Source organism: Globicephala melas, chromosome 21 (assembly GCF_963455315.2).
Source record: "Globicephala melas chromosome 21, mGloMel1.2, whole genome shotgun sequence".
In the NCBI taxonomy this organism is placed as follows: domain Eukaryota; kingdom Metazoa; phylum Chordata; class Mammalia; order Artiodactyla; family Delphinidae; genus Globicephala; species Globicephala melas.
Window position 1 is genome coordinate 20,932,105 of NC_083334.1, and position 22,723 is coordinate 20,954,827.

General features: G+C 42.2%; 1 protein-coding gene and 1 pseudogene across 8 annotated transcripts in view; both read right to left on the bottom strand.

The window, feature by feature from the left end:
• The window catches only part of TRMT9B (tRNA methyltransferase 9B (putative)), a 65,748-nt gene extending 44,261 nt beyond the window's left edge, over positions 1 to 21,487 (bottom strand). For 3 of the 8 annotated variants that reach the window (XM_060291545.2, XM_060291544.2, XM_060291546.2), the window contains exon 1: positions 20,390 to 20,762. The gene's annotated coding sequence lies outside the window, so the exon portion shown is untranslated. Of the gene's footprint in view, positions 1 to 20,389; positions 20,763 to 21,335 lie in introns of those variants that run through there. The other 5 variants (XM_060291549.1, XM_060291550.1, XM_030832178.2 and 2 more) reach the window with 3 other exon arrangements.
• LOC132594415 (regulatory solute carrier protein family 1 member 1-like) lies at positions 5,086 to 10,650 on the bottom strand (annotated as a pseudogene).
• Positions 21,488 to 22,723: the final 1,236 nt, after the last annotated feature.

Sequence of the window (22,723 nt, forward strand, 5' to 3'; positions counted from 1 at the left end):
TGGGAAAACTGGACAGCTACATGTAAAAGAATGAAATTAAAACACTCTCTAACACCGTACACAAAAATAAACTCAAAGTGGATTAAAGACCTAAATGTAAGAGTGGACACTATAAAACTCTTAGAGGAAAGCATAGGAAAAACACTCTTTAACATAAATGACAGCAAGATCTTTATGACCCACCTCCTAGAGTAATGAAAATAAAAACAAAAATAAGCAAATGGAACCTAATGAAACTTCAAAGCTTTTGCACAGCAAAGGAAACCATAAACAAAACAAAAAGACAACCCTCAGAATGGGAGAAAATATTTGAAAACGAAGCAACAGACGAGGAATTAATCTCCAAAATATACAAACAGCTCATGCAGCTCAGTATCAAAAAAAACAACCCAATCAAAAAATGGGCAGAAGACCTAAATAGACATTTCACCAAAGAAGACTTACAGACTGCCAACAGACACATGAAAAGCTGCTCAACATCACTATATTATTAGAAAAATGCAAATCAAAACTACAATGAGGTATCACCTCACACCAGTTAGAATGGGCATCATCAGAAAATCTACAAAAAACAAATGCTGGAGAGGGTGTGGGGGAAAGGGAACCCTCTTGCACTGTTGGTGGGAATGTAAATTGATACAGCCACTGGGGAGAACAGTATGGAGGTTCCTTAAAAAACTAAAAATAGAAATACCATATGACCCAGCAATCCCACTACTGGACATACACCCTGAGAAAACCATAATTCAAAAAGTCACATGTACCCCAATGTTCATTGCAGCACTATTTACAATAGCCAGGAGATGGAAACAACCTAAATGTCCATCGACAGATGAATGGATAAAGAAGATGTGGTACATATATACAATGGAATGTTACTCAGCCATAAAATGGAATGAAATTGGGTCATTTGTAGAGACGTGGATGGACCAAGAGATTGTCATACAGAGTGAAGTAAGTCAGAGAAAAACAAATATTGTATATTAACACATATGTGTGGAATCTAGAGAGATGGTACAGATGAACCTGTTTGCAGGGCAGGAATAGAAACTCAGATGTAGAGAACGGACGTGTGTGGACACAAGGTGGGAAGGGAAGGTGGGATGAACTGGGAGATTAAGTTTGACATAAATACACTACCATGTTTAAAATAGATAGCTAGTGGGAACCTGCTGTATAGCACAGGGAGCTCAGCTCAGTGCTCTGTGATGGCCTAGATGGGTGGGATGGGGAGGGGGGAGGGAGATCCAAGAGGGAGGGGATATATGTATACATATAGCTGATTCACTTCATTGTACAGCAGAAACTAACACAACATCATAAAGCAATTATACTCCAATTAAAAAAAAATAAAAACAAAACGAAAACAACAAAAAAAAAGGGAACTGGAATAACGGTACAATATAAAGTGGAGTACAACTGCTAGAACCACTCTGTCTGTACTGTTGTGTGTGACGGAGAATACAGTACAGTATAGAGGTCGGCCCGGCGCTACTGTAGAAATAGCGCGAACAGAGGAAAAAAAGGCTTACGTAAAAGACGTCACAGAGTCAAACGTTCAAGGACAGTGAAAGAACAGACTGGTCTGTTTAACGATAGCACATGTCTACAAAAGTGAACAGAGTAAATTTGTTGTTTACATACAATTTTGTTCACATAAGTAAAATACAATGTGTGTGTACAAAATATATATAAGAAAATACGGTTTTCTTACCTGGAAAAAACTAAGTAGTATTGGAGGGGCCCCAGGAAGGGGCTAAAAAGGAATGCTTACTATCAGCGAGGGAGCCTAGGATCTCAAGGAATTCTCTCTCTCTCTCTCTCTCTCTCTCTCTCTCTCTGTGTGTGTGTGTGTGTGTGTGTGTTTATATATAAATGACACAAAACAGGAAAGTAGACTTACAAGCCTGTGTGGGCACAGAAGTAGGCAGCTCTGTCTCAGAGCCCAGGATGGAAGCCGGGGTGTAACCACGAGAGGGAGGGACTCTGGTTTTCCTAAGTGTGTGAGGAGGAGATGCCTCTGTGACGACTTCTGAAGGGCTGCAGATCGGTTGCTTCTCTCTGTGACGCTGCTCAGGCCAGGCCAGGGTAGTTAATACAGGGCATCTTTTCTGTTCATCACGCCTGAGCTCTTCTCGTAATTAACCGACGTTGTTAAATTGCATAAAACCTACTGGGAGAGGTGGAGGTGCCCTGCTGGTGCCTCCTGTGAGCGACTCAGAGTCGAACCCCCTGGGCTGCCTGTGCGCCTCATCCCAAGGACCGGTCCCGCCCGGGGGGATGGGCAGCTGAACACCCAGTCCACGTGGACTCCAGCTCGAACCTCGCAACATCACTAGGATTCCTCTTACCCTGACTGCATTCTGTAAACATTCAGACCTCAGATTAGAGAACATGAAGAGACTCTGGTAATTAATTAAAAGAGCTATGGTAGCTCCTTATGACAGATAAATCAGAAATTGCTAAAGGATCAATATTTGTTTATGAAAGGAAAATTCTTCTTTTCCAGCAATTCCAAAGAGCAAACACATGGCTTTCTAGATTAAAGGAACAAAAATCAGGAAGCTCTGCCCGCTTTGTTCCCCTTCTGACCTCATCCTTATCGAACAGGCCACGTCCCAGGAAGGGCACATAATTCTGCAGACCTTTATAGTCCCTTAGCATGTATGTCGTTTGTGATCTGGGTAGCATCTCATTTAAAATAGAAATTCAGGGCTTCCCTGGTGGCGCAGTGGTTGAGAGTCCGCCTGCCGATGCAGGGGACACGGGTTCGTGCCCCGGTCCGGGAAGATCCCACATGCCGTGGAGCGGCTGGGCCCGTGAGCCATGGCCGCTGAGCCTGTGCGTCTGGAGCCTGTGCTCCGCAATGGGAGAGGCCACAATAGTGAGAGGCCCGCATACCGCAAAAAAATAAATAAATAAAATAGAAATTCATCTATGGTGTTGTGTCCCTTTTTAGAAACCGTATCACAAAGTCCTTCAGCCTGTACATTGACGGTGGTAAACTAAACTTGTAACAGTGCTTCAAAAGAAATTCATAATTTGTTAATAGCTTAGTCCCAGTTATTGCTTTCATATGGATAATCACAATACAGTATAAAGACAATGTTCTAAAAATGTATTTAGTACTGGTCTGGCTTTCTAAGTTGATTAGTGACTGTTATTCTACCGTGGGAATGACAGCTTCCATTCTTAACAAGAAAAATTTTAAATTCAGAATTTGCCTTCCCTAGAAATTACCAATTTTAAATAGCTGCTTTAATTAGAAAGGATACATACACTTAGGTATAGTGCATTAGGGGCAAAAACTTAAGAAATAATCGAAATGATGTGGGCTTGAGTTGGTCAAATGCCAACAGAGAAAGTCATTTTAATGTCAGCTCTACTACAAGAAAAACCTCTGAGGTGACCAAACACTTGTCATCGTCTCTCTGACTTCCCTGTGTTCTGCTGGGGCTCAGTCTTTGTGTGGAAGCGATAGGGTGGGACAGGAGTAAAGAACGTGGCTTTGAAGCCCTAAACTCCTGCACTGTCTCATCCCCTCATGGAACACGCTTGTTCCTAAAGTCCTGGATGGTTTTTTACTTGTGCTTTTGCTCAACACACTAGTGATTAATTTAACTGGTGGAAGATTTCGGGGCCCTGTACGTATCTTTAGATGATCATTTCAGAGAGGAAACAAATACTGGAACTGATTTACCTTGTGCCCTACAGTTAAGCAGTGTTTGCACACAAAATCTGCAGAAGATTTCTGCTTCTCAATCCGGTTTTTTGTGTACTGTGAAAACGTTTATTTTCATGCTACCTGGATTTTGTTACTTATACTTCCCATACCTCAGGAGTATTAACTATTGGTGCTTGTACTGACGATGATGCTACCTAATCCTAAAATGCCTTTGGATTATAATTTCATAATTAAAACTTGAAAGGGACAATGAAAAATGTAAACGAGATGATGTTGTAACCTCTATTTTTTTGCTTCTCTGATCTGGAGGAATGAGGCCGTTATTCCCCCACCCTCCCCCTGCCCCATGCACCTCCCCAGGGGACAACTCCCGGGCAGACGGGCTCCACTCATTTCCAACTGATGGCTTGTTCTAGAAGCCAGAGTGCTTTCCCATCTCCCGCCGCATCTTGCTCCTACTTTGGGAGGGTGGGTGGTATTAGCATGTACCATCCAGCTCCTGTACTAGTCTGGGAAGCCCTGTGCTAAATAGACAGACACTGAACTCAAAATTTAGACCGATTTTAATAAAAACCTAGGTCACATAATTGAACATTAGAAATAGCTGAGGTTGACCCTTTTCATTACCAAGGTACTGTTTATTTTAATCACTTTTAGGGAAATCTTTCTAACATATACCACAATCTTTTTATGTATATGTGGCTTTTTTTTTTTTGGCCACGCCTCACGACTTGCAGGATTTTAGTTTCCCAACCAGGGATTGAACCTGCGCCCTCAGTAGTGAAAGCAAAGAGTCCTAACCACTGCACCGCCAGGGAATTCCCTTATGTCTTTCTAAAGAGCCTATGTAACACATTTTTTAAAATTGATAACATAGGAGTTAATTATGACAAAGTATTATAGAGCAGCGATGCTCTCCAGAGCCTAACAGAGTGTCTGCATTTACGCTAAGTGGCACTAGGTTTTGAATGCATCTTGACTGTTTCTCTGCCCTACCCTGCCGTGGGCAGTCACTTTTCACTCTGTCTCTCTCTTCTCCCTTGTAATTTGCTGCTCTTCGTTGGCTTGGGGCTTAAAAGAGAGCAGACAACTAAATCTGTTGGAAGCCTACCTAAAAAATGGAGAAAAAGACATTCGGGTCAGTAGAGGGGTGAGCTTTGGATGAACCAGTTTGGTGCTATCTGTACTGATGGCTCTCAGGCTGTGTTGGTTCTGGGTCATGATCTGGAGGCTGGAAAAGGCTTGCTGGACCTGTGGCCTCCTGCTACATCCTCGGGTGCTGGCCCTCTGATTGTCAGCCTTTGGTTTTTCAGGCAGAGCTCCACTGACCTCAGCTCCCTGCTGTGTGCTCGCATCAGTGCTGATTCTGTTTCATTTCTACTGAGCTCCTTCCTGATAGCTCAGATCTCGTAATTCTCTCCATTGTCTGTAGCAGTCCACACCTCTGAAAACCAACCAGTGCAAGTAGCGGGGTTTGAACGTTTACCTCACACACCTGAGGCTTTCAATTCAAAGTAAGTGCCACAGTTATGAAAGCTGCGTAGAAGGAGGAATTATGCCAGGTGGAAAAAAAAAGTGGTCTGATTTGCAGGCAGCTTGCATTGTGTTTTATAAGAATATGTTTGACATTTTAAGCTTTCCTGTGGCAGCAAATTGTAGTTCTCCTAGCAGCAAGAGTGATTAAGTCTGTGCCCAGAATAAACCAGACTGTTTTGGAAAGTTTAATTTTTTCAGTTTTCATACTCTATTTTATGACAGTGTTTGTTTCTTCAGCAATAAGCCTGTAAGGATACAGTCTATCATGTCTAATTTAAAACTATAAATACCATTTTTTAACCTTCACAGAGTTTTGTCATAATCTACTTAAAAAAACAAGTTAAATACAGTTTGATTCTAAATTAAAAATTAAATAAGGCAATTAGGATTGACATACATACACTAATACGCATAAAATAGGTAACTAATAAGAACCTGCTGTATAAAATCCAAAAAAAACTTAAATAAGACAAAAGATTTAACATAAAGCACCTATGGCAAGATGGAAATATTTCTTGGTGATGATCATACAACACTTAATGGAATCCAGGAAGCCATCTTCATGGACTGAGTGTTTGCATCTCCCCCAGAATTCATATGTTGAAGCTCTAACCCTCAGTGTGGCTATATTTGGAAATGGGCCTATAAGGAGGTAATTAAGATTAAATGAAGTCATAAGGGTAGGGTCCTGATCTGACAGGATTAATGTCCTTATAAGAGACACCAGAGGGCTCTCTCTCTCCATGTGCACACAGAGGAAAGGTCATGTGAGGACACAGTGAGAAGGTGGCCATCTGTAAGCCAGGAAGCAGAGGGCTCTCAGCAGAAACCAGACAGGCTACAACCTTGTGCTGGAACTTCCAGCCTCCAGAACTTGTGAGAAAACAAATTTCTGTTGTTTAAGCCACCCAGTCTACGGTACTTGGTCATGGCAACCATGCGGACGAAGACACCATCTATTTTGTGATAGGCACACTTATTTTACCAAGAAGGGTGATGCTATGTCATCAACTGTAAGATGTACCCCAATTCCAATGATGTGGAAATGTGAAATATTAAAAAATAAGGATGAAATACAATGTTTTTGATAAATAGTTTTTAAATAACAACAAAAATAGGACAATACTGACTTGAGTTTTTAGAAGTGGCTTTCCCCTTAGAAAGGCCAGTCAATAGTCTACTTCGATCACCAGATCTTTGTTTGATGGCCTCCTAAATTGATGGAAAATGAGAAGTTGCACAGCTCATGCATGAGAAAACTAAAGTCAAATATGGGCAAATAGATAGAAAAAGCTTTCACTTTTATTGTTTACATTGGGAACCTAACTCAATTTCCCCAGAAAGCCTGAGATATTGACAAAAGGGTGCCTTATCAGGCTGACTCTGCTCCTACTTCATTAAGAAAAGGTAGATTTCTTCAGTTTCCCTCTTACTACCCCACAGTCTTGTACATCCCTTTTGTTTCTGAATCATCAGACTCCTGTCAAGGCTAGCCCCTCTCCTCCGTTGACCCCATCTTTCCGGGGAAAATAGCCTCTTCTTTCCATCCCAGCGTTAGGCTCTGGCCCCGTGGCCTCCTCTCCTCAGCGGGCGGAGACACAGAGCTTAAACAGAAACAGAAAACCACACACAAAGCATGCCATTCCCAGACCCTCCTTCTGCCCTCAAGCTTTACACTTCTCTTTCCTTTTCAAGAGGGGTCCATGAGCCCCGCCGGCTTCCTCGTCCTTCATTCTCCTCTCAACCCACTGCAGCCTGGTTGCCGTGTGACACACTCTATCACAAAGGTCTCTTGGGTTCTCCTGCCCACACCACCCTGGAGAAACACTACAGTTGAATTCCACAGGATGGTCATTTTGCCGGCACCTCTGGGACTGACCATTAGCACGTGGACCAGAATGTAGTCTTTCTGAAGCCACTGGTCATCCAGCAGCCAAGAGGCCTCAAACAGCTAATGTGCTGCTCAAGCGAAGAATTCAGGATGCTGAGGAAGGCTTGAAGGGAAATGGTTGCAGGATGTAAGGGCGGAGAGGGAAGAATGTGATGCTGGCGTGGTCGGGCCGAGGAAAATACCAGCTGTGTGTGGACTGAGGTTCAAGCTCTATGTCACAGTAAGTGAAAATCATGCCATTGGTGTCACTTATAAATACTTGAGAGCCAATGAGTAAATAAAACTGAAGGACTAGAATCCACCTGTGCTGATTCTACAAGCCCAGAGGTCCACCATGCCACACTGCAGTCTAGTTCAGATAAACAGATCCATGATCTACCTAAAGTCGTCACAACTTTAACTAAATGAGTTGGTACACAAAGTATTCAAAAACTTGAATAAATGTTTTAATGGTTACTATTACCTGTAATAAAAATTTCCATGTCAAAATATATCGTATCGTTTTCCTCCATTTTTAAAAAATATTCAATTATTCTTCAATTTCCTGTTTTAAAGGACGAATCATAATACACAGAGCACTGGGAGTCACTCAAAACACCAAACATGTGGTTAAAAGTCTGCCACTTGACAGTTAACAGGGCATGTCTTGCCTACAGCAACAGTCATCTGCTTTTAACAGCACAAGTGGTGGGATTTCTAGTAGCTTCTGCTTTTCAAACATTCACTATCATCCTAAAGTGGTATGTTATACATAAAGCCATCCATGTATACCAAAATATATCATCCTAATGAAAATAAAAAGCTTCTGCATGCACGTATTGCCAAAGCATCTCAAGAGGCCTAAATTTTAACAAGCAGAATAGACAAATTATCAGTTGAAAGATCATAAATTACTTTAAAAATGTCTGGCTCAGCATTCCCCTTGCAGGTTTCTACATCTACTGCATAAATACAGGTGTGCACCTGTGTCTATGTAGCTTTTTTTAAGGGAATGGCGGATGGTCTGGCCCAGTTTTTCATGGTCACATAGGAACAACATTCTTCGCTAGCAAAACAAGAAAAGGTAGGTCTGCATTTCTGGCAACTTGAGGCAAAGCCTCAAGAGCTTTCTGCAGAGAAAACCAGCCTGGAGAATCCGGGCAGTGTCTGCAGTAGGAAAAATTAATGGTAGAAGGTTGGAGAGCCTCGATAATGAAGGTTTTTTCTTTCTTTCTTTCTTTCTTTCTTCAAGAAACCACTTAAAATTTTATTCTTTAATTAGCAACCTTGGGGAGGAAAAGGACATCAGGACTTAAAGGCAGAGGCAGAGACCCGAAAGTAGCTGGCTTTTCCTTGTTAGGCTGGAGCAGAGTTGAAACCAGGGCAGGTCCCCTCCAGCTCTGGGCTCTGGCAGCAGCCTCCTCTCTACATCCTGGTCCCAGGTTGGTTTGTTTGCAAACTGACTTCACTTCATCCGAGGCTTAAGCCTTACAGCTTCAAGACCGACATTTTCTCTGGTTTCAGGCCTGTCATTCATTGGATTCTCTGGCCTCTGATCCAAGTCTTGAACCCACATGCAACTGGATGGCAAGAAGTAGTTTGCTCGGAAGTCTGATTGAGCACATGTTCCTCACTTCCTAAGAGCCTGGGTGAAGTTTCTCTGCCTAAGGTAAGTGCAGCTTGTGAAATGTTTCAGCTGGGATTAGAATGACAGAACTGCTGTTGTTTAGTAATTTCCCTGAGTTGGAGCCATGTTCCCTCCCACCTGACATGCCATCACCTGGACCCCTGAAGTTAACATTTTCTACTCTAGCACATGAAGTGCCTATTAATTTTTTAAAAATATGTAGGTAATCTTAAAATTAACATCTTGCATTGATGTGGAACATTGGTTACAACTGATGAACTAAAATTGGTACATTATTATTAATAAATGTTCATAGTATATAGTAGAGTTCATAATTTGTACTATACAGTTTTATGGGTTTTGCCAAATGCAAAATGTCACGTATCCACAATCACCCACATACCATGCAGAATAGCTTCACTGCCCTAAAAATCTCCTGTGTCCACTTATTGATCTCCTCTCCCCCACCCCCAAAACCCCTGGCAACCACTGATCTTTTTACTGTCTCTGTAGTTTTGCCTATCCAGATGTCATATAACTGGAATTATACAGTATTTAGCCTTTTCAGACTGGTTTATTGACTTAGCAATTATGCACTTAAGGTTCCTCCATGTCTTCTTGTGGCTCCATAGATATTTTCATCATGGAATAATATTCCATTGTATGGACAGACAGTTTATCCATTCACCTACTGAAGGACATCTTGGTTATTTGCAAATTTGGGATGTTTGTGTTATAAACATGCACATGCAGGTTTTTGTGTGGATTTGCCTGTTAATTTTTTTTTTTTTTTAAGATGTTGGGGGTAGGAGTTTATTTATTTATTTATTTTTGCTGTGTTGGGTCTTCGTTTCTGTGCGAGGGCTTTCTCTAGTTGTGGCAAGTGGGGGCCACTCTTCATCGTGGCGTGCGGGCCTCTCACTATTGCGGCCTCTCCTGTTGTGGAGCACAGGCTCCAGACGCGCAGGCTCAGTGGTTGTGGCTCACGGGCCTAGTTGCTCCGCGGCATGTGGGATCCTCCCAGACCAGGGCTCGAACCCGTGTCCCCTGCATTAGCAGGCAGATTCTCAACCACTGCGCCACCAGGGAAGCCCCTGCCTGTTAATTTTTCAGTGCTCGCCGATACAGGTGTGGTCTAATGAGAGCAGACTTGTGAACGCTGTTCATTTTCAGCACCCATGAGATACTCACTTTGGGTCTGCTTTTCTCAACATCCTTAACACCTGTTGGGCTCTCAGCTATCATCTCTGGCTGGCAGATAACTTCTACATACAGATGTATTTTCTGAAGCTCAGTTACCACTCATTACCAAAAGTTTATTAAGTTTCTTCAAGGCTGCTGTTAGAGATGAACGAGATTCCTTTGTTGACTCCACAGAAGGCTGGTATCTGCCACTGAGATTTAAAGAGAGGGAGCAGTTCCCATCCAGCAAATGCAGCAGTTCCTTATTTGTTGCAGATATGTCGGTGTAACTTTCCAGGGCTATAAATCTGTAATGGGAATAAAATTACCTAAAATTTCAAATGAAGGGTCATATTTTAATGCATCTATTTCCATAAAGGGATTATCTAAGTTTTGGGTGCACCGGTGTTCTTGACATTGATATCTACTTCCACAGCCAAAGGAAGAATATTTTTCTCTGTATGTGGAAGGTCCACAGCCGATGACTGTAGCCCATCTCCTTTTATCTCAGCTTCCAAGCCAACAGATGGTTGTTGGTTCTGTTGCCTGTTTCCAGGAAGTTCACTGTCCCCTGTGTTATGTTTTTGGTCACGTGGACCAATTCTGTTCGATCTCATGCTGTTGATCCCCTAGTTCCTTGTGCTGCTGGAGGCTATTCATGTGACTCCAACTCTGACATTCTAGATGCCAGGCCTTTTCACTTAGAGACATCTGTGGTCAATGCATTATGGTAGTTGTGACAGAAAAGCTAGCTTCCTTTCTTGTGTGAGGGTGGAATTTGAGACCCTGGGTGTTTTTTCCAGCAGGCAGCTTGTTTAGATTATCTCAGATTCCTTTTTCTGATGAATTCTGCAGAGGCATAGCTGGACTTCAGCCTGACAGAGTATTATGCTGAAGGAGTATAACCAGAAAGGATCCTGAGAGGAAATAATGTTCTTTTTTCCCTCCATTTAACTTCATTTAAAAATCAATATGGTGGGTATATACCCCGAAGAATTGAAAGCAAGGGCTCGTAGAGAAATTTGTGCAGCCATGTTCACAGCAGCATTATTCACAATTGCCAAAGGCAGAAGCAACTCAAGTATCCATTTAGTAATGAACGGATAAACATAATGTGTATATACATACAGAAGAATACTATTCAGCCTTAAAAAGAAGTAAAACTTGGATACATGCTACAACATGGGTGAACTTTGAGGACATTTTGCTAAGTGAAATAAGCCAGTCACAAAAGGACAAATACTGTGTGATTCCAGTAATATAATGTCCCTAGAGGAGTCAAATTCATAGAGACAGGAAGTAGGAATGGTGGTTGCCAGGAGCTGGGAGGAGAGGTGAGTGGGGAGTTACTGTTTAATAGGTATAATTTCAGCTTTGAAAAATGATAAATGTTCTGGAGATGAATGATGGTGATGGTTGCACAACGGTATGAATGTACTTAATGCCACTGAACTATACACTTAAAAATGGTTAAAATGGTAAGTTTTATGTTATGTATATTTTACCATAGTTTTAAAAAAATCAATATTACAATTAAGGCAGTAATACAACACAACTAGCACCTTAATCTTGGGTGACCGTAAGTCCTGGTTTGCTGGGGCAGTGCCCACTTGTGCTTCTTTTCCCCAGGGCAATCATTAATACAGGCAGACCTTGAAGATATTGTGGGTTCGGTTCCAGACCACCGCAGTAAAGCAAATATTGCAATAAAGTGAATCACATGAATTTTTTGGTTTCCTAGTACAATAAAAGTTATGTTTGCAATATACTGCAGTCTATTAAGTGTGCAATAGCAGTATATATTTCAAAAATGTACATACCTTAATTAGAAAATACTTTATTGCTAAAAAATGCCAACCATCATCTGAGCCTTCAGCGAGTCTTATCTTTTTGCAAGAGTAACATCAAAGATCACTGATCACACATCACCACAGCAAATATAATAATAATGAAAAAGTTTGAAATATTGTGAGAATTATCAAAATGTGACACAAAGGCATAAAGTGAACAAATGCTGTTGGAGAAATGGCACTGATAGACTTGCTCAGTGCAGGGCTGCCACAGACCTTCAAACTGTAAAGAACACAAAACCTGCAAAGTGCAATAAAATGAAGTGCAATAAAACAAGGTCGGCCTGTAGCACCCTTTTCCCTCTCAAAAGTGTCCCAGGTTGAACAATAAGTCACATGATCACGCTGGATCTGTTTCATAATTGCATGAATCATTGCACTGTCATCTTCACTGGCAAATGTCTTAACATTTAGAATGTGCCCGCATTTTCTAGAATTACTCTAATTACAAGCTCGATGTCCCGGAAAACATATCCGATCTTTTTTATTTTTATTTTTTAACTTAAAACAACACTCGTTTGCTCACAATTCTGTTGCTTAGACGTTTGGCATGACATGGATGAGTCTTCTGCTCAGACTCTGACGAGACTGAAATCAAGACATCAGCCAGGCTGAGCTGTCATCTAGAGGCTCTGGCATAAAATCTGCCTCCAGGCCAGTTCTTGGAATTGAATTAAATTTCTTGTGGTCATAGGATTGAAATCCTTGATCAGACTGAGGCCCCCCTTTCCTTACTTCCACCCTTAACATTTAAAAAAAAATTATTGATGACTTGTTGAACACTGACCAAATACCAAAAGCAGTCCTCTTTTCTTACAAACTCCTTACTTCTTTAAACACCAAACCCCTCTTTCTTTGGCTTTTTCTAAAAATTGAGGTAATGTTGGTTTATAACATTACATAAGTTTCATGTGTACCACATTATATTTTGACTTCTGTGTACACTACGGTGTGCTCACCCCCAAAAGTTTAGCTTCTGTCACTGTACAGTTGATCCTTCTACCCATTTTGCCCTCCTCCCATCCCATAACCACTGCTGTGTTCTCTGTATCCCTTTGTTTGTGTTCTTTTGGTTTGTTCGCTTATTTTGTTTTGTTCTATATTCCACATAAGAGTGAAATTATACGGTATTTGTCTTTCTCCATCTAACTTATTTCACTTACCATAATACCTTTAAGATCCATCCATGTTGTAGTAAATGGCAAGATTTCATCTTTTCAGGGCTGAGTGATATTCCGTTGTGTACATAAACCACATCTTTATCCATCCATCAATGGGCACTTTGTTTCCATATCTTGGCTATTGTAAATAATACTGCAGTGAACATGGGGCTGTATGTATCTTTTTGAATTAGTGTTTTCTTGTCTTCAGATAAATATCCAGGAGTGGAATTGCTGGATCATATGGTAGTTCTATTCTTAAGTTTTTGAGGAATCTTCAGATTGGTTGCACCAATTTACAGTCCCACCAATAGAATATGAGGGCTCCCTTTTCTCCACATCCTTTCCAATACTTGTTATTTCTTGCCTTTTTGATAATAGCCATTCTAATGGGTGTGGAGTGATATCTCACTGTGGCTTTGATTTGCATGTCCCTAATAATTAGTGATGTTGGACATCTTTTCATGTGCCTGTTGGCCATCTGTATGTCTTCTCTGGGAAAATGTCTATTCAGCTCCTCTGCCCATGTTTTAATTGGGTTATTTGGGTTTCTGTTGTTGAGTTGTATGTTTTTCATATAGTTTCGATATTAACCCCTTATTGGGTATATGATTTGCAAATATCTTCTCCCGTTTGGTAGGTTGTCTTTTCATTTTGTTAATGGTTTCCTTTTGCTGTGAAGAGGGTTTTTAGTTTGATGTAGTCCCATTTGTTTAATTTTTGATTTTGTTTCCCTTGCCTGAGGAGACATATCCAGAAAGACATTGCTAAGACCAATGTCAAAGAGTGTACTGGTTTCAGGTCTTAAATTCAAGTGTTTAATCCATTTTGAGTTGATATTTTTGTGTATGGTATAAGACAATAATCTAGTTTCATTCTTTTTCATGTGGCTGTCCAGTTTTTCCAAGAACATTTATTGAAGAGACTATCCTTTCTCCTTGTATGTTCTTTGCTCCTTTGCCATAAATTAATTGTCCATACATGCGTGGGTTTATTTTTGGGCTCTCAATTCTGTCCCATTGATCTGTGTGTCTATTTTTCTGCCAATAACATGCTGTTTTGATTAGTATGGTTTTATAGTAGAATTTTATTTTATTTATTTATTTTTTTAATTAATTTATTTATTTTTGGCTGCGTTGGGTCTTTGTTGCTGTGCGCAGGCTTTCTCTAGTTGCGGCAAGCGGGGGCTACTCTTCGTTGTGTTGCACGGGCTTCAGGAGTTGTGGGTCACGGGCTCTAGAGCACAGGCTCAGTAGTTGTGGCGCACGGGCTTAGCTGCTCCGCGGCATGTGGGATCTTCCCAGACCGGGGCTCAAACCCGTGTCCCCTGCATTGGCAGGCAGATTCTTAACCACTGTGTCACCAGGGAAGCCCTATAGTATAATTTTAAATCAGGGAGTATGACGCCTCCAGCTTTGTTCTTTTTTCTCAGGATTGGCTATTTGGGGTCTTTTGTGGCTCCATATAAATTTTAGGATTTTTTGGCTCTATTTCTGTGAAGAATATTGTTGGAATTTTGATAGGGATTGCACTTAATCTGTAGATTGCTTTAGGTAATATGGATGTTTTAACAATGTTAATTCTTCCAGTACATGAGCATGGAATATATTTCAATTTCTTTGTGTCTTCTTTGATTTCTTTCAAAAATGTCTTACAGTTTTCAGTGTACAGGTCTTTCACTTCCTTGGTTAAATTTATTCCTAGGTATATTATTCTTTTTGTTGTGATTGTAAATGGGATTGTTTTCTTAATTTCTCTTTCTGCTAGTTTGTTGTTAGTGTATAGAAATGCAACATATTTTTGTATATTGACTTTGTATCCTGCAACTTAACTTCTAATAATTATTTCTAATAGTTTTTTGGTGGGGTCATTGGGGTTTTCTATACATAAAATCATGTCATCTGCAAATAGTGACAGTTCTTCCATTCCAGTTTGTATACATTTTATTTCTTTTTCTTGCCTAATTGCTCTCCAGTACTATGTTGAGCAGGAGTGGTGAGTGTGGGCATCCTTGTATTGTTCCTGATCTTAGAGGGGAAAGCTTTTAGTTTTTCACTACTGAGTATGATGTTAGCTGTGAGTTTGTTATATAATGCCTTTTTATGTTGAGACATATGCTTTCTATACCCATTTTATTGAGAGTATTTATCATAAATGGGTTTTGAATCTTGTCAAATGATTTTTATGCATCTATTGAGACTATTATATGGTTTTTGTCTTTCACGTTGTTAATGTGGTGTATCATGTTGAATGATTTGCCAGTATTGAACCATCCTTGCATCCATGAAATAAATCCCACTTGATCATGGTATGATACGTTTAATGTATTGTTGTATTCTTTGGTGAAACCTTCTAACTCTTGACAAGCTCACTTACTTTGATTTCTGTGGGTTAAAGGGAACAGATAAAAGACATGGTCCTAGATAGCTGCCATTTTTTTTGTCTCTCTCTTGGCTGACTTCTTGTTGTTTTCTTTTAAAAATATCAGTAGATATTCTTTGAAGTCAGAAATATGTTTATGGTTCAGTTAACTCCACCTTTCACCACAGCATGAGAAAATACACCTCTTTCTCTTTAAGAAAGCCACCGTTCTCCATACTCATTATAAGAGTACCATATTACTATACCCCTTGATTGCTATCTCCCCCAGAGCATCAGTCTCCCAAAGGTAGAACCATATATCTTTAGCACCTAGTACCAATCCTGGTACACAAAGGTGCTTAATATCCACTTCAGAGTCAGTGAATAAACAAATCATTCAATGATGTTCAAATACTAGTCCTCAAATTTTGCTTTAAAAAATGTACAGAAAGCCCATGCTCTCTCTATCCACATCCCCAGTTCAATGTGGCACATCATTAATCTAACCAGAGAGTGATTTCAGATTTGGATGTTCTACTTTATAATACACTTGGCAAATCAAAAGATCATTTTGATTTTCAATCCATAAAAGGAGTTGTATCCTACAAAGCTGGATAAGCTTTCAGCTCCATATAGCTGAAGACAAGAACTCATCATGCTTGTAACCCACAGGGAGGAAAAATCCAGGTTTTTCTCTTGAATGTTTACTCAAATATGAATGAAAGAGAAAAACTGTGGGAGGGGAAGGAAGCTGGAATTAGGTCATTTGTGTGTTACTGTAACATAGAAAGATGAATACTACTTACTTTTCCCTGCAGTTAATCAGATTAAGGTTCGATTCAAGCAGTTCCTTCCTGAGAATACACTTTAGGTGGGGTTCAGTTGGGGGCTCAGTATGGAAGAGAGTGGATTTGTCCTGAAGCTGCATTTACAGAGGAAGAGTACTGTTTTTATTTTGATATGTTTATTTTTGGTGGCTTGGGCAGAGTGGCTAAACTCTTGGTGTCACCACTGGACCCCAAAGAACATACTCTTCATATTATAGTGTGGTTTACCCCAGGCAACATTTGTAGTTTTGCATTTAAATGCTTTCATCACCTATCAGAGAAGATACCTGAATGAACTCTCATTTTCTGAAACATGAAAAGCACTTAAAAATTATATATGTATTAGACTGACAAATTCACTAAATAACTCCATTTGCCTCAGGTACTTTTCTCTCATTTTCTATCTCCAAATATCAGCGGCAAATATAAAATGATTTCATTCAGTAATCAAGACTAATTCCTAGATGTGCTCATGTAATTCTTGAGTAAAAATAAATGATAATGTGTTACTTAGAAATTGTAAAGATCATATTTACTTTAGTAGTTTGAAAAAACATCTGACAAGCTCTAGAGCATGAAATAAGTGATTAAAGTGAATTCAAGCATACTCTTTTTTAATCTCCAATTAACAGGACATTTCTATCTTTTTAATCCTTAAAAAAAGCACCATTAAAGTTCCAGAGCAAAGAAGGATTCAGTACAAACACAGATACACACATAGTTCATCTAATGAAAGAACCAGCCTGCCAGGAGCTATTATTTCCATGATCAGACCTTGGTTCTTCCTTTGTATTGCTATTCATTAAACGTATAGGCTATCTGGGACTTTGGCGGGGAGGACCTTTTAAAAATCATTTTCCCAATATTTTACTTTGATTATTAAACCAAAACAAAGGAACATTATTTCACATTCAGATAGAACCACCATAGGCAGAGGTGGGCGCTTGGTAATTTTTAGTGATTTACTTGCTTGATGCTTTTTCCAGCAATTTTCCAGTAATGACTATAACATCCATCTGATTGAAATGCAAATTGGTTAGCAACTGGATCCTTTTTTGATTCTTACAATATGTCATGTACCTGCTTTGAATGAAATATTCTAGCTCTGATGAAATACGTTTTCAATAAGCGTTAGACATGGAGTGTCACTCAGCATTCATTCTGGTCTCCTTCAAGTGTGCCTTCCTCTATCTCTGAGGCTGGAAAGCCATAAACCACATTTCCCAGAGTCCCTTGCAGCTAGGGTCCTGGGCACAGCTTAGGTTCTGCCAGTGAGAGGAGCTGAATGAGAAGCCAGGTGTCTAAGGAAGATGTTTGCTATCTTGTTTTTGACGTTGGTAACCATGTTCCGTTACTAGTGGCGCATTGTAGCAGCTTCTCTGATCACTGGAACACAGCTCAAAGAGTGTGCTCTTGATGTCAGCAGCTCAGGTGGTGGCTCTGAATCCCAACCTCCAGACTTCGGCAATGATGGCCCTAGGGGGCCAGTTCAAAGATACCTGTTCTCTCTACCGTCCTCCCCAGTCAGGGAACCTGCACCATGTGCAGAGTCTCTGCAGGTGCTGTTCACTGGGCATTAAATGCTCTTCCTTCCCCAAAGACCTTCCTTCACGACCCCCTCCCTCCACAGGTCAAATTCCCCATCTCTGCCTTTGACATGTTTCCTGCATAGCACTTAGCACAGTTATAATGACAGGTTTACCTGTGTATTACCAGCAGACATGCTTCCAGGAGGGGTCAGGTCTGCTTTTCTTGCATTCTGAAGGCTTAGCATGGCGCCTTGGGGTGCTGAATGATTAAAACCTGCATGAATCATATTGCTGCTTCAGCCCCAAAGTCCAAATACTCCATTTCTAAATATATAACTGTCCAGGGGGAAACTACGGACTGTTATCATTTTATGAGGGCCACACTTCTAATGGCATTAAGAGAAACTAATTAATTAAAGGTTTAAATTTGATTTGAGAATTTCAATGGGTCATCTCCTTCGATCTCATCATTATCTCCAAAAGCCACCACAGGTAACTTCTTTCACCTAGGTAAGCCAAAGGCCTGTGCATGGGGGAGAAGATGCAAGTTTCACAGTATGAGCCTCTAACTCCCAAAAAACACTGATTACTAAGAGTCTAGTGTGCTCTATACTATATTCTATGAGAGTATACTAAGTATACCAGGACAGTGGAATGAGCCACTCACCCAGATATTCAATTCTACCATCAATTACACAGCAACCCCTCCGCAGCCCCTAGGAGATGATATTTAAGTCATAGTATTTCTCTTTGTTGTAAGACCACTCACAATGTGCATTTTACCCCAAGTAAAATGCTCCATTTGCTCCTGACAGCCACCTTAGTTAGGAAGTATCATTATTCCCATTTCACAGATAAGGAAATGGCTCAGAGCTGGGATTCAGTCCAGGTAATGGAGCTCAAACTCCAAGTGGTTAGAAGTTTCTCTGGATGGGAAGTGAGTACCCAAAGTGAATGGTGTCACTCCTTTTGCATACATCTTAGCTAGAGGTCCAGGCTATGTACTGTCTGATGACATCAAGAGAAGAGAATCACACAGACTGAGGGACATTCAACTGGTCATTTAGCACCACCATACTGTGAGCCTGACTAGCAACCAGTGACCAAGGTATGCCAGAATCAGCCTCCATATTTAGTTCCTTCCGTCTGCCCTTAAATAAATCACCAGTACCTTCATCCTTTCCTGCCACTCTCCTCAAAACCCTTCCTAATTTATCTACGAGTAAAAACATAAGATTGCACAGAGAAGTGCTGACAGCCTGATCGCAACAATTCATCATACCAAGGGCTAAATCACAGTGAGAGCTCAGTTCCCATTTAAGATATGTCATTCATTACAATTTCATTAATTCATTACAAGTGGAACGCATATAAGTATTCACATATCCACCTATCAGGAATACTGAAAGTATTAATACCTTCTTTACAGCCCTCTTAATCCCCAGTAGGATTTGGCTTTAGAAGATATCGTGATACATACACAGAGATATAAGATGTATTGGGAAGCCCCCCACCCCGCCCCTCCATTTTAATGCAGAGTTAACCATGAAGACATAGCATTTTCCATTTCCCATCCCTCTGGTAAGTAAAATTTTACTAAAACCTTTGAACTACCTTGGTGCTCTTGCTATATGATGACAAACACACAAAAGGACAAATTATTTCCAAAGAACATCATTACAGTAATTGAATCTTTCTAGAAAAGGGATTTCTTTTGAATTAAGAGAAACGTCTGTAGACAGCTCCCCTCTCAAATCCTACCAAATGCATTAAGAAAGCAGTTCTCTGGAGCAGTTTTCCTTAGTGAGGAGGTAGATCCTTTTCAACCTGTCAGGGTCCACTTTAAAAGAAGTTACGGGCAGTCAGTGGCCATCAGGGAGTCACTTTCATTCTCTCCAAATGCTCTTCCCCTCTGAGCTACTCTAGAGCATCCCTCACCATCCCTGGAGAGTCCTTTATCTGCATTTTCAGCCGGCCAACAAGGACAGAAGAACCTACAGTTCTCTCTTCCTCAACTTCAAAACAGATTAACCATTCATTAGTCAAGGATTCGCTATGCTGATGAGTCACGTGAATAATAGTACTTCAGCTCCTGAAACAAGGGGTTAAAAGCCAACTGTTACCTGTATTACTGCTAATAACCTTAACCTCAAAATGATATAGTCACATTCTAGCTCTTTGCCTACAGGAAATGTTCAGTGTACACTTAAATGCATGCAGACCAACCCATAAAATGCTTTGCATGGAGGTGTTCACAACCTTACCCTCTTTCTACCTAAAGCATCCCATGCTTATAACATTTATCACAGAGAAGCCAGATGATACATAAGGACACAGCAAATATTATACAAATCCTACCATCGCATTTTGATATTCCTTCTTAGACTGTATTTTTGACATTAGCTTGGGCTATTTCAGTTAAGTTCTTCCAAATCAGCTAAAAAATATTCTGACAAACTTTCTGGCTTCAAATTATCTTAGTTCATCGCCTCCTGCTAGTTAAAAATCAATTCCCAAGTGATAGCTTCTAAAGGGAAAGATACACGTGTACTCCAGGAAAACACAAATTCATTTTCACCTTTAGACACTACATGTCCCCTACAGCTCTGGGTTCTGATTTATCCGGTGTAACATCTGAAGCACATCCCCGCAGTCCCTTACTGCACGCCAGGCTCGGCTGGCTGTTCGGATCACGTCTAAGTTTTCAAGGTAAACATGTTACCCTCGGCCACTGGAATGACAGCGGAAGAGCAGGCACTCACCCAGGCGGTCAGACCCGGGACGCGGACGCCGGAGAGCGCGGGAGGCGACCTGTCGCGCCCCCTCCTCCCGGTCCGCGGGGCAGGGGCAGGCGCAGGGCCGGCCGAACTAGGGTGGAAAAGAGGCTTCCCGCCGCTCCGCTCTGCGGACCATTGTCAACGCCACGGTCGCCGGCGCTGGCTGCAAGGTATGGGGGCGGGCAGCTCTACGGAACCGAATAGTTGCAGTGCATCCCCCCCGCCCGAGGCCGGGGGAGAAAATCTGCCTTCGCATCAAAGCCGGGGTCTGTACCGGCTGTAACTTCCACCCGGTGACCTACTTTAGAGTGTCAGAATGAAAGCGATGGGAAAAAATAGACGGAGCGCGCGCGGGGGAGCGGGGCGCCGGGGACGCGCGTGCCCGAGTGGGAGCGCGCGCGCGCGCCCCCAGGGCTTCCAAAGAGAAGTTGCTGCGCGGCCCCCGGAGGCCTCGGGCAGAGCCTGGGGGCCGCTCTTCCGCCAGTGCCTCCTCCCGCCGCGGCCCGGGTGCGGGCTTTCCGGGGCTCGGGGGCCTCCGGGCGACCGCCCGCGGCCCCGGCGGCGCAGCTCCCCGCCCCCATCGCCGTGCCCGCCTTCCTGACCCGCCCTCACCTCTGGGGGCTGCGCTCGGCCTCCGGCGGCCCGGGGACCCAGGCCAGCGGCGCCTCCGGGCCGGGAGGGCGGCCAGCCTCGCAGGCGCGGCGGGCGCCGAGCGGAGCCCGGGGAGTGCCGCCTGCCTGCCCGGTCCCCTGGGAGTGCCCCGCCCGAACGTGCCCGGGAAGTGAGGCTCTGCCGCGCCGCCCGGCCTGGGGATCGGGGTGACCTTCCTGCCCGCTCCCCGCGCTCTTCTCGTCTGTGCCTCCCGGCGTGGCCCGTCCTACGTGGGAGAGGACGCCGAGGCGAGCACACCTGGAGCGCAGCAACGCCGTACCTGGGTGACAACAGCGTGACGGTTCAGCGCGTCTTCTCTCATTTGATCCTGGCAAACACCTTCTGCCACGGAAAGGCCCCCAGTGGGTACATGGGAAAACCGACGATCAAAGGGGTTAAGTCCCAGGTGCCACTGGTCAGACTTTCCGATGTTTTCGCTCAAACGGCCTGCGTAATTTGTTAAGAATTTTTCTAAACTAAACCCGTCAGAAGAAGGGATGGAACTTAGGTTGGAAGTATCTGCCGAAAGCTGGACACAGATTTCCCCTCCCCCACCCTCCGCGTCTGTAGCAATAGGGTTAACTATTTTCTGCCAGGTCCTTAGACTGGTCGTCTTCAACCTCTGTTATCAAACAGCTCAGTAATTTTAAGAGGCGTATGACTTAAAAAAAAAAAAAAAAGGCGCGTACCCAATACGGGAAAGTTAACATGTTTAGTAACTGTTCTGACCCTCTTTGTGTTTGAGCTTGACCCTCCCGACTCCGGGGTCGGGGTGGATGGGTGGAGATGTACTTCCAGGCATAGTTTTTTGTGGGGACCCAACTACATGTCTCATATAGATACCGGTGATGCTATTTAAGGCGCTACCAAGAGGGCGGTGGAGATCAGCATATATAGTTCGCGATTCTGGAATAGTTTTCTAGTGCCACACTATATCCGGGTAGGGGAGGGAACCTTTGCTTCGGCATCTCTATCTTAATGCCCAAGGATAATCAAATTGACATTTCCTTTTTATATAAACGTTTCGTTTTGCATTTGAAAGGGGAAAAAATCATGAGCCTGGTGATACATGTTCTTCTTGAGCTGAATGCCAGCACACAGAAGTGCCACTGCTCATTTTTGCTTCCATTCAGTGGAATTAGAGCTACACTATTTCCTTGGACGCAGACTCCATACTGGATACTGGGATGTTGCTTGTGCTCTTCTAACAGTGCGGTAGGAGGCAAAGCACACCTAAATAAGTGTAATACAGTGGCTGCCACATAGCAGGTGCCTAAGAAAATACTTGTCCAGTGAATAGGACCTCAACAGAATGTGATAAATGTGAAAGAGCCCTGGCTTGAATCCTGCAGGAAAACATGTGGGAAATCAGTTATAGGTGACGAAGTCAGGGGAGGCATCCTGAAGGAGGCAACAGGTTCAGGATTTTGTTACACAGAACTGGCTAAGGAATGGAAATGAGAAAGTATGTTTGCTATGCTTTCAAGATATGGCAGAGGCAGAGGTTCTTAACCTTTTGTAGGTAATAGGCCCATGTGAGAACCTGATAGAAGCTTTGGAACTTTCCTATATTAAAAAAAAAAAGAATGTAAAAATATTTGCATACATTTTCTGGGGTTTCACAGACTAGCTAAAGCAGATCTGTGGAATCCCTAGAGGTCTGTGAAC